This window comes from Limulus polyphemus, unplaced genomic scaffold, assembly GCF_000517525.1.
Source record: "Limulus polyphemus unplaced genomic scaffold, Limulus_polyphemus-2.1.2 Scaffold1120, whole genome shotgun sequence".
Classification (NCBI taxonomy): Eukaryota; Metazoa; Arthropoda; class Merostomata; order Xiphosura; family Limulidae; genus Limulus; species Limulus polyphemus.
The window spans coordinates 213344-225642 of NW_013666730.1; the positions used below are offsets into that span (position 1 = coordinate 213344).

Sequence of the window (12299 nt, forward strand, 5' to 3'; positions counted from 1 at the left end):
ATGCTCATTGACTAGGTCTTGCACATCGTTTACTCCAGAAGCCTTCAAAATAACTACTTGCTGTTGAACAAGCCTGATCGCTGTTTTTAAATCGATTACTTCAAAATAATTTTCTGAGGATTCACGGTTCGTGTCCCGTAGCCGCAAGGTCACGTTCCACACGTATAAAAGCGTTAAAAGAATGGCGGCGAAATCTTACTACTCGATTACAGTAGCCCAAGAGTTGGCGATGGGTGCTGTTGGCGAGTTGCCTTCTCTCTAGTCTATCGGTTCAATATTAGAAACGGCTAATGCGAATAGCCTTTGCGTAGCTTTGCGCGAATATCTAAAACAAACAAAGAAAATAACGTACTCGTCTTGACAGCGTATGTTTTTGAAGATCACGAATACAGTGAAAGATGTAATTTTATCTATCGTGTATCTTTTAACGTTCAAAGAAACCATACAAGCCTCATGTAAACAGAATCGACGCCACCGTGCTTGTGTGTAGTTGTAGATAAAACAAAGTTTTTGATTAAAAAAAACAGCAATAGATAAAACGTCGCCTTCGAAGTTATAACATTTCTATCTTAAGATCTATCTTCCTTTAGTATCAACGTGACATCAGTTCTCACAGGCTACGGTAAGGCAGTATGAGGCTAGCGTACAGGGCAAGTCACAGAAGACCTTCCTTTTACTAGAACTCAGTTTTTTTTTTAGAAAATTAAATCCTCTTAGTGAAACATAAATGACCTACTGTATTTTCACACTTTTCACCAAATTATTCAATTTTTTATTTTCACACTCTTCGTAAACCAATACGGATAAAAGTAAATGAAGCAGGGCACTCTTAGTAACAGATATATGCAGAGTCGTGTGTAAAAAAACACAACAACATTGATTTCGTTTGTGTGTGTTTTTATGTGCAGGTGTGTGGCTGCAAGTATATTTCACGCTATGATAACATTTGTTAGGATGCGTCTATTTACCGGTGGATCAGTGGTAAGTTTGCAGGATTATAGTGCTAAAATCCGGGATTCTATTCATCGCGGTGGACAGAGCGCAGATACAAGGAATTGTGTACCTTGCGCTATAAAGGCGAGAAGATATTTCATAAGGCAATCGTAAAGTATTTTCAGATTCCTAAATACACTTCTGTTTATACAAAAGCAGAATTTTACTGCTTAGCGCACGGGTTCTTTATCGGGGGGTTCTCAAAGAATCTTGGAAAAGTTCTTGAAAGCACGGTAATTTTTTATTTGTGTACAATTTAAAATCTAGTCTAGCCTACACTGTTTCTGGTCAACATGAGTTCATTTTCTCACTTGTGGAGACTTCGTTTATGTCGAAAGGATGGAAAACTCTGGATTAGAGCATAAGGTTATACTCTACCTTCTACCTTTCTAGGACACACATACAAACACCTTTAGTAACACAGGCCTGCTTTTATTGTCTTGAAATGTTTACAAGTTTTACAGTAATTCCTGTACGCTGAATCTGAAAATGATATCCATTTTTCTCCATCACTTACAGATTTTTCACAAAACGTCATAACGCAATACATAAAAGAAAGACCACAACGCGTAGTTTGAGATTAAAATACGCAGACTTCACAAAAACAATCAGGATGAATAAGGATGTACATTCGTTTGATATCAATGTTCTTCCCTTTTTTTTTCAGTTTCTTTGTATTTTTGTTAACAAACATATAAATAAAAAATGTTCATTGTGGTAAACGAAATAATAATTTAATCTAAGTAAGAGTCTTTTTATTTCCGATTCGTAAAAAATCCTTATGTAATAGAAAAAAAGAATATCATTTTCGAAATCTGCGTAGCTGAATTATGGTAAACCTGTTATTAAAATCAAAACAACTTTATGAAGTTTAAATTCGTAGGCCTGTGTAGTTATTGCCGTGAGTAAACTCTACATGACAATTTATTTCCATTGTTTTATTAATCATCACCCCATATGATGAATATATCTTATTTTAACAACGAACACCAGTATTTTAAAAATGTATTCTGCTGTAATAATTGATACTTTAACCTTCAAGTTACCTACATGTTTGTATACCGTTTACTACCGGTTTGGTCCACATATTGCATCATATTGTTTTAGCCTCTCATATCAGTCCGTGTAAAGAGCTTACCAAATAAGTTGGGTGAAACCCAAACAGTGATTAGTGAGATTAATTACAATACTGTTGGGATGTTTGTTCAAAGTTTTTTGTGTGACCTGTATAAGCAACAATGTCATGGACCCATAAAAAAATTGGTGAAAAAAAAACAGATCAGTTTATTTGTTTATGTTAAACACAAAGCTGTAGAATGGGTTATCTGTGATGTACCATCGTAGGGATCGAATTTTAGCGTATAAGTTCTCAAGCTCAAAGCCGTACCACCGGTGTGGGTGTGTGGGTGGGGAGAATGTGCAAAAAGTTAAGAAAAATGTGATTAAGAAGCCATTTACGAAGCCATAATTCTAGGGTTAAGTATAACAAAACACTAAGATGAGTATCGTCTCAATAACTTTATGAACGAATATGGTCTTTCACTAAACAAACAGTGGTGGTGCAAACCACTGATTAAATTGGATGAGCCGACGTCAAAATTTCTCTGGAACAGCAGGAGGAAAAAAAAAGAAACAAAGAACGTAGTGTTTTAAGATACCAGGTTTTGCTGCAATTAATACTTTATCTCAGTAGAGTGAGGAATGATCCAAACTAAGGTTTCTATGACTTAATGCACTTGCATGTATTTATGAAATCAACCTAAGTTTGCTTGTGTAAACCAACCCTCTTTAACAACAACACCGCTCAGAACTGACCTAAGAAAGAGGGAATCTGTTCCACGTTTGAAGGTCAAGCTTCGATAGTTATAAATAATGTTTTTGTGCTACAAGAAGCACGTTATGGTAGATATGCGTGTTTGAAACAGTAGTTTATTGAGAAGCTATATAAAACGATGTTACTACTGCTGTAATGAAACATTATCTAGATGATTATGAAGTACGTTATGACGTAATTTCTCCCAAAAATCCTCAGCGTCTATTTGGCCGAGCGTAGTCCAGCGGACTATGGGTCTGTGAGAGTAATGTTAAAGTCCCATTAGTTCAACAAAAACAAACACAACTAAATGTTCTATGCACTTTGAGGACTTGGGGGGGGGGAGTTATAAGGGTGACTATTCGGTCAGACAAGAGCAGTTGAATAGATGGCCGTGGGTGCAGTTGACAAATTGCTTTTCCTCTAGTCTATTAGTTTAAAATTAGGGACGTCTAGCGCAGATAGCCCTTGAATAGGTTTGCGCGAATATTGAAAAACAAATACATGAACGTAAAAAACAACAACATTAAAACAGTATTTTTTGTGTTGTAAAATTTTATAAAAACTTCAACAACTCATAGTTACTTAAAAAACGGATTTAGGTACTGGTGCAGAAATTGTTCTTAGACATAAAAGAAAATTAATTATCCTCAACATTTTAAAACGTAAAATATCGTACAGTCTCAAATGTGTGCTTTGACTAAATAAGTAATGAAACCAATAACAAGCTACATGATGTTTCTTCTGGATCAGACAAACGAATTAACTATTTTCTGTCTTCTGCTTTCACTCAGAATGCTGGAACGAAATGATTCAAAAATAAAGGAAAAGCGAGTGAAAACACGAATACTTTTTTGCAACAAACCACAAAGAACATTATTTTACCTATATAATAAATGTTGGAACAGAGTCACACAGAACATTAGTTTATCTATATAATAAATGTTGGAACAGAGTCACACAGAACATTAGTTTATCTATATAATCTAATGTTCTGTGTGACTCTGTTACAACATTTATTATATAGGTAAATTAATGTTCCGTGTGGTTATGTTCCAATATTTATTATATAGATAAATTAATCTTCTCTGTGGCTCTGTTTTAACATCTAACATTTATTATATAGGTAAACTAATGTTCTGTGCAGTTCTGTTCCAACAATAGTTATATAGGTAAACTAATGTTCTGTGCAGTTCTGTTCCAACAATAGTTATTATACAAGTAAACTAATGTTCTGTGTAGCTCTGTTCCAACATATATCGTATTGGCAAACTAATGTCCTGTGTTACTCTGTTCCAACATTTATTATACAGGTAAACTAATGTTCTGTGGGGCTCTGTTCCAACATCTTATTATTTAGATACAGTAATGTTCCGTATGGATCTGTTCCAACATTTATTATATAGATAAAGTAATGTTCTGTATGGATCTCTTAAAACATTTTTAATATAGATAAACTAGTGTTCTGTGTGGCTCTGTTCCAACAATTATTATATAGGTAAACTAACGTTCTGTGTGGCTCTGTTCCAACAATTATTATATACGTAAACTAACGTTCTGGGTGGCACTATTCCAACATTTATTATATAGATAAACTAATGTTCTCTGTGGCTTTGTTCCAACAATTAATATATAGGTAAACTAAAGTTCTGTGTGGCTCTGCTCCAACATTTTTTACCTATATAATAAATGTTGGAACAATGTCACACATAACATTAATTTACCTATATAATAAATGTTGGAACAGAGTCACACAGAACATTAGTTTACCTATATAATAAATGTTGAAACAGAACTACAGAGAATATTAGTTTATCTATATATTAGATGTTAAACAGAGCCACACGGAACATTAGTTTATCTGTATAATAAATGTTGGAACAGATCGTACCTCAACAGATAATTTTCACCACAATAAGCAAATAATGTGGTTTGTATAATATGGTCATTTAGACTCTTAGTAACACAGTAAGTCTATTTCTAAGTATCTTGAAGTTCTTACTTCATGCTTTTGATCATTGATCTACAAAACCACTAACATTTTCTCCCTAATATCTAACTAGAGCATTATTCATATTTACTAAGTACGGATTTTTTTCCCCAATAATATTTCAGTCGATAAAATGGATACCGAACCTTTACCTTTGATGTAATGTTACAAAGAATTGTAGTTTTCAATTAATAATGCCACACAAAGCAAACCTGACTTTTTTTAACCTATGATATGTTGTATGTATAAATGACAAAAGTATTCAGGATTATCTTCCCTCAAGGAGCAGTTGGGCGCAGTGGTGGACAGTGGCTAATCATAACCATCTTGCTAAGGATGACGTTAAAGGAGACTATTGGTGCAAGATTTATTTCTTAAATATAATAAGAAAGACGTATTATACAACACAGAGTACTTAAGAATATCAATGTCACGAAAAAGTCGATCAGTTATAATATCAGTCGAGAGGGCGGTGAATCTTTCTTGACATTTAACTCAGGGAATTAATATTGATTAATTAATAACGGCCAAATATATATACCTGTCAGTCTTTCATTTGACTACAGTAAACCTCATTCATTGTTCGTTTTGGAGCTCAGCCAGCTTGACACGTGGCGACTACTCTCCACATGCGATGATTAACTTCAATTCTTTTGTTTTCGTTTTTTGTAGCATTCAGTTTCTGCGTTCTGTTTACATTTTAGTTCCAATTCGTTCCTTATGTGTCACCACATGCGTCACCATATCTTACGAGTGAACGAAAGCGTGTTTATGAAAAAAATATCGTCTCACAAGGCGACTTTACATTTGTCTGAAGATTGTATTCTATTCAAAGTCAATAAAGATTTTTTTTTTACTAGGCGAACATCAGAAGCATAGCTGAAACACAATTTCAGCAAGTATTTTGCACTAAAACTATCTTAATACCATACCAAGTATTCAACTTGATATCTCACTGCTTCGATAGGAATTAATTTCGACAAGGTATGGCCAAGCGGTTGGCTTGCCCGAATCGTGAATTCGGGGTTGATTCGCACTTGTTACCCCCAAAACGCACTTTACACTTTGGAGATGTAAGTGTGCTACAAAAGTGAAGTCAAATCCAACTATTCGATCAGACAAGAGTAGCCCAAGAGTAGCACTTAGGTGCTGGGTGCTTTTGACTAGCTGCCTTCCCTCTTGTCTGTCAGTTCAAAATGCGCAGATAGTCCTTGTGTATCTTTGCGAGCAAATTCAACAAAGTGGAGCTAACTCATCAGATATATTTATTTCTGTGTTATTCATAGCATATTTTTACTAAGATGCTCTTAAATAATTGAAGGCTGAAAAAAAAAACTGTACACGGGGAACCGAATATCCCGCTAGTTAAATATTGATGAATTTATCTTAATGTCTGCTTGTTCGAAACGTTCCAGAGAGATAATTTGAAATATGAAACGTTTCGTGCCCAGCAACTAACTAATTATATGTGTTAGCTTAACTCTCGTGTCGTGGCTATATTAGCTTAGTAGGATTAGTTTTCAGTGAATTGTTTTATAGAATCGTTTCTTACTTCCATTTGTAACAATACTTTTACTAACAATACAGTAATCGAACTTGAGGCGGATGATTGTTACATTTGTTTATTGTGAAAAAACAACAACAACAAAAACATTTGGCTATTCCGATTTCACCCTCATATACACACAAATATTATACTTGAAACTAAAATGACCTTCGCCCCTGGTGAATATAATCTTAGTGATGAAGTGATCGTAATGTTACTTACGTATCCTTTGTGATTAAATCAAATATCGAGAACACATTTTCAACAGAGTGGCATTAAGTTTTGCACATTTATCAAATTTCATTTTTTAAAACTTGAGAAGTGAAAAGATTATTACCCTGAAGGTTAAGGTCAAGGGCGAGACCAGAAAATAATCCTTCTGTCACTTTCAGTTGCTCGTAAACCTATCTTTTATGTACAAATGTTTATAATTTTGGGGAGACTGAAGTTAGAGAAGAGGCCTATCTTCAGTTACGTATAATAAATAAACATTTTTCCTTAACAAAAGGGAAGATAGTTGATCATCGTTTAAGTGTTTTATCTTTGATTGGCTTGTTTTGCGTTAAATTTCGCGCAAAGGTACACGACGGCTATCTGCGTTAGTCGTCCCTAATTTAGCAGTGGTAAACTAGAGGTAAGGAAGCTAGTCAACACCACCCACCGCCAACTCTTGAGCTACTCTTTTACCAACGAACAGTGGGATCGACCGTCCCATGATAACGCCCCCATGGCCGAAAGGGCGAGTATATTCGGTGATGGCGATTCGAACCCGCGACCCTTAGATTGTGAGTCGAGCGCCCTGACCACCAGGCCATGTTTCTTTGTTTGTTGTAGTTCATTTCCAAATTATTTGTCGCACTGTGAGTTATTTTTGCAGAAAAATAGTTAAATCTCAACTTCACATTAATCATCACGATGTCTTGCCTTGTTGGTGTTCCTCGTTTAAGTTTAAAGTTTAGCTCATTCTGTATCAAACTACACATATTGCCGTGTTGAAGTAGTTATAGTTTTGATTATAACATGCTATACGTAGCAAGCTTAACTAACAGAATGAAAACGCCCAACTTGTTCTGCAGTAAGTAATATTACTGTAGTTAATAATTCATATAATTCAAGTTAAATGTGTTAATACTCACTAATTTTCTTACCACATGAAAAGTTATCGTAAACAACTCTTGCAGTGATGCTATTTACAACAAGATATTTCTACATTTAACTGGGTACTCAAAACTTACATATTCTCCTCGATGTCTCAGCGAAAAGCCTGGAGGATTTTAAAGCTAGAAATAGGGGTTCGATCCCTGTCTCGGATAGAGCTCGGGAGTCATTACACGTATAATGGTCACCTACCGGGTAACTGTGCTAAAACAACAAGAAAATGAGGAAATTAAAATTTCCCAAAGTAGGTCTCAGATTGCCAAAATAAACATCCGTTGAAAAGCGATATTTTTGCTACTCATCACCGTCGATCGTTTGTGGTCATAATTTTACATCTTGTACTGAAGGATTATTTAATTTTACATGTTGTGCTGAAGGGTTCTTTACTTTTACATGTTGTACTGAAGAATTCTTTAATTTTAGTTGTATTGAAGGATTCTTTAATTTTACATGTTGTACTGAAGGATTCTTTAATTTTAGTTGTATTGAAGGATTCTTTAATTTCACATGTTGTGCTGAAGGATTCTTTAATTTTAGTTGTATTGAAGGATTCTTTAATTTTACATGTTGTGCTGAAGGGTTCTTTACTTTTACATGTTGTACTGAAGAATTCTTTAATTTTAGTTGTATTGAAGGATTCTTTAATTTTACATGTTGTACTGAAGGGTTCTCTACTTTTACATGTTGTACTGAAGGATTCTTTAATTTTACATGTTGTGCTGATGGGTTCTCTACTTTTACATGTTGTACTGAAGGATTCTTTAATTTTAGTTGTATTGAAGGATTCTTTAATTTCACATGTTGTGCTGAAGGGTTCTCTACTTTTACATGTTGTACTGAAGGATTCTTTAATTTTAGTTGTATTGAAGGATTCTTTAATTTTACATGTTGTGCTGAAGGGTTCTCTACTTTTACATGTTGTACTGAAGGATTCTTTACAGTCCTTTAATAGGTGCATTGTAAAGAAGACGGACAAACGAAACCTAAAAGTCAGTAATAGAAATCGTCAGATTTAGTACTCTTGTTAGAAGGCAAGTTTAGATAAAATAATTATATGGATGTTCCTGCATGAGAGAACACAAATCCACTCATATTTCGTTTACTTTGCCGTTATTACAGTGTATCCATATGCCGTTATTACAGTGTATCCATATGCCGTTATTACAGTGTATCCATATGCGGTTATTACAGTGTATCCATATGCCGTTATTACAGTGTATTCACATGCCGTTATTACAGTATATCCATATGCCGTTGTTACAGTATATCCATATGGCAACACTTAACAAAACACTTCAGTTTTCATGGAAAACATTTAAAAATATAGCGGTATGCCTAGGTCAACACAGAATCTCTTTAAAAGTAGAAAACAGTTTATAAACATTAAAGAGTATAGATACATAACCAAAAAAACCTATCTTTAATAGAACCGGATAACACCAACAAAGTAGGTCATGATATTCACACAACGAATAATCCTTAGTAGTATATGTTTAAGCTAGTAAGGTAATTAGAATGTTTATGGTGTAATGTTATAATACACACACGCATATATACACTCTATGTGTGTGTGTGTATTCAGTTCTCTTTTGCCAACAGCAACTTACAAAAAGCACAGTACTAAATGGAGTCACAATCCCAGAAACCACAACTTCTTTGTACACGAGTTAACCTAAGTCACCTTGTCCCCAGACCTTGTTAAGAAATAACTTTTATGACTCAAACAAAACAGAATCTAGAGGAAACCGACAACGCGATTTCGTACAAACTGTTCTTTGTTAGGTTCTCTTATCTCTCAAGTACCGCTGTTATTACAAACAGGCTGTTATCAACCCTTTAGACGGAAAGGACAGTCTGTTCAGTTATGTAGAGATTATCGCCCTACGTTACTGTTTAGAAGACGTCCACCCTTTTCAGCCTTCTGTTAATAACCTTCTCTGTTTACAAGATGTTTACAGATTTAACTTGTTTGGTTCATATTTATTATATCCCTTGTCTTATGTTAAAAACGACTGGAACTTATCTTACATGTATTTAACAAGGATAATATCTGAGATAAGATGAGAGGATCAGAAACACGCAATTTTTCACAAAAGTTTAGGAAACAAGATGCGACTGGAGTTAGGTGTTTAAAACAATCTTGTTATAAATGTGGATAATCAGCTCATGAAGCCTATTAGTAGTACTTGAAGTAGGTGGAATTGCGTTTGTTGCTAAGATTTAGGTTGTTAGATTACCATTGACAGAAATACACCTGGTACAATCTACTTATCTGTATGTAAACATTTTTTTTTCAAATTGTTCATCATATACAGGGTTGGCAAGTTTACGACTTTCATGATGTTAGTATATAGAATTGAATTAATGAATTGGTACATCATAATAGACGGTTTTCAACGGTTTTACTTACAGATTATCCTGTTCTAATTATTTAATAGGGGTGAGGTTTACATCATTATAAACGGTTTTCAACAGTTTTACTTACAGATAATCCTGTTCTAATTATTTAATAGGGGTGAGGTTTACATCATTATAAACGGTTTTCAACAGTTCTACTTACAGATAATCCTGTTCTAATTATTTAATAGGGTGAGTTTTACATCATAATAAACGGTTTTCAGCAGTTTTACTTACAGATTATCCTGTTCTAATTATTTCATAGGGTGAGATTTACATCATAATAAACGGTTTCCAACAGTTTTACTTACATATTATCCTGTTCTAATTATTTCATAGGGTGAGTTTAAAAAACTATAAAACAAAATTAATGTGTAACTACATTCATTGTGCAGTAAAATATTTCAATGGAAAAGAATATAAAGCTGATACGCTTTTCGTTTCCTCGTTTGGCTGACATCCCTCAACGATACATTAAAAAACTGTACTACGCGAGTAAGGCCTATTTTTTTTTGAGTAAAGTCGACAAGAACGAATCCTGAAGATAAAATGAGCCTTTTCAACGATATGAAAATTCCCTATTTGTAGACACTAGTCTCAAGAAATGACAATGTAGTTCCAAATACTTTACACCTAATGATAGAGTTTATACGAAATATAGTTTAACGAACCCGTATCTAGATATAATATATATATATATATACGTCCCTGTTGGCTGTGGGTTCCCTGGCAGAAAACTAACGTTTACGTTATTTAAGTCAACAAACCTTACGGCAAGAGCTGTAATAGGAGAGAAATTCGCATCTCTAGTCGACATTTTCTTTCTCCTTTGTTAATGTCTCCTTGTAACGAAGTAACAATGACATATTTTACTGAAAACTCCTATAATGCGTACCCCCCCCCCAGTGGTACAGCGGTATGTCTGCGGAGTTACAACACTAAAAACCAAGTTTCGATACCCGTGGTGGGCAGAGCACAGATAGTCCTTCGTGTAGCTTTGTGCTTAACTACATACAAACACCTATAATGTATTGATTGCGCTGAAAGGTTGATGTGTGTTAATAAATGAGAGTTGTTTTTCATTTCGGTGTTCGGTCGTTTCTCAAAGTCATTCAAAATTTTCATCGTATTTTACCACATTCATATCCATACTTTATAAAATTCTGACAATGCTATAACAATTTTAGGGATTTTCTGTTGTAGTTTACTAATGTATTCAAATAGCTTTTTTTTTTACATTTCTTAAGTTAAAACTGTTACATTGATGCATCGAATATATTATTGCGGCGTTAAAGAACTTTCACATGTAATTATGTCAAAGCATCACAGTTATTAGTGAAAAGATACAGGATTCACTTCTATTCAAAGTACATACTATGAGGGCGGGCGTTGCTCAGTTGTAAACGTACCTAGACTGTGAATCCTTGTATTCATGCTTGCATATCTTTGCTGGAAAAAAGACGCTCTGTGCTTTGGGACCAAGAAAACGCTATAAGAGTAACGGTCAAATCGCATTATTCGACTCAAGAGTTGGTGGGTGGGGGTGTTGTTAACTAGCTACTTTCCCCCCAATCTATCAGTTCAAAAGGACAACTATGTGCAGATAACCCTTAGTGTAACCTTGCGAGAAAATTTTCAAAGAAACAAGCATATTATGATACCCCTAGTGACGTATTAATCAACTACGATAAAAGAGTTAGCACAAAGGATCACATATAAAGTGTAATAAACTTAAAATAAGACCCAAATCTCGAGCGCTTTCGAATAGTTGACTATTCTTCTTCAAGAGAACAAAGAAGAATATTCAACTATTCGAAAGTGCTCGAGTTTTGGGTCTTATTTTAAGTTTAATCAACTACGATTGATGTTTGTTGATAGATATTTTGAGATCTGTAAATTTCAAAGAAATTAGTGTCACATAATACATGCAATTCCAATTTTACAGATGAAATATTTGGGTTGAACTACAGAATTTTAAATCTGAATATACCTTTTAATAAATACTCTTTCTCTGTGGATATCTTACATTAATAATGTATTTTATATTCATGTACTTATGGGTTGTCCTATCCGAATATATTCAAAAGAAAATTCACATTTTTATAGAGTCAACCTACACAGTATGATTTGCTGGTCGATTGAGGTATATGGTAAATTATATGTTACAATTATTTTTACCAATTAAAACCCAGTATATTATGGTAAAGAGTTGGGATACACGGTAACTATCACACATGTATATGTTAGTTATTTTTTACCCATTAAACCCAGTATATTATGGTAAAGATTTGGGATACACGGTAACTATCACACATGTATATGTTACAATTAATTTTACCCATTAAACCCAGTATATTATGGTAAAGAGTTGAAATATACGGTAACTATCACACATGTATATG

The 12299-nt window shown here is 34.1% G+C and overlaps 1 protein-coding gene and 1 long non-coding RNA gene across 5 annotated transcripts in view; one reads left to right on the forward strand and one right to left on the reverse strand.

Annotated features, from left to right (window-relative positions):
• LOC106462220 (ras-related and estrogen-regulated growth inhibitor-like) overlaps nucleotides 1–12299 on the reverse strand; it is a 106368-nt gene that overhangs the window by 76651 nt on the left and 17418 nt on the right. The window lies entirely within an intron of this gene.
• LOC111086466 overlaps nucleotides 1–12299 on the forward strand; it is a 32439-nt gene that overhangs the window by 8547 nt on the left and 11593 nt on the right. The window lies entirely within an intron of this gene.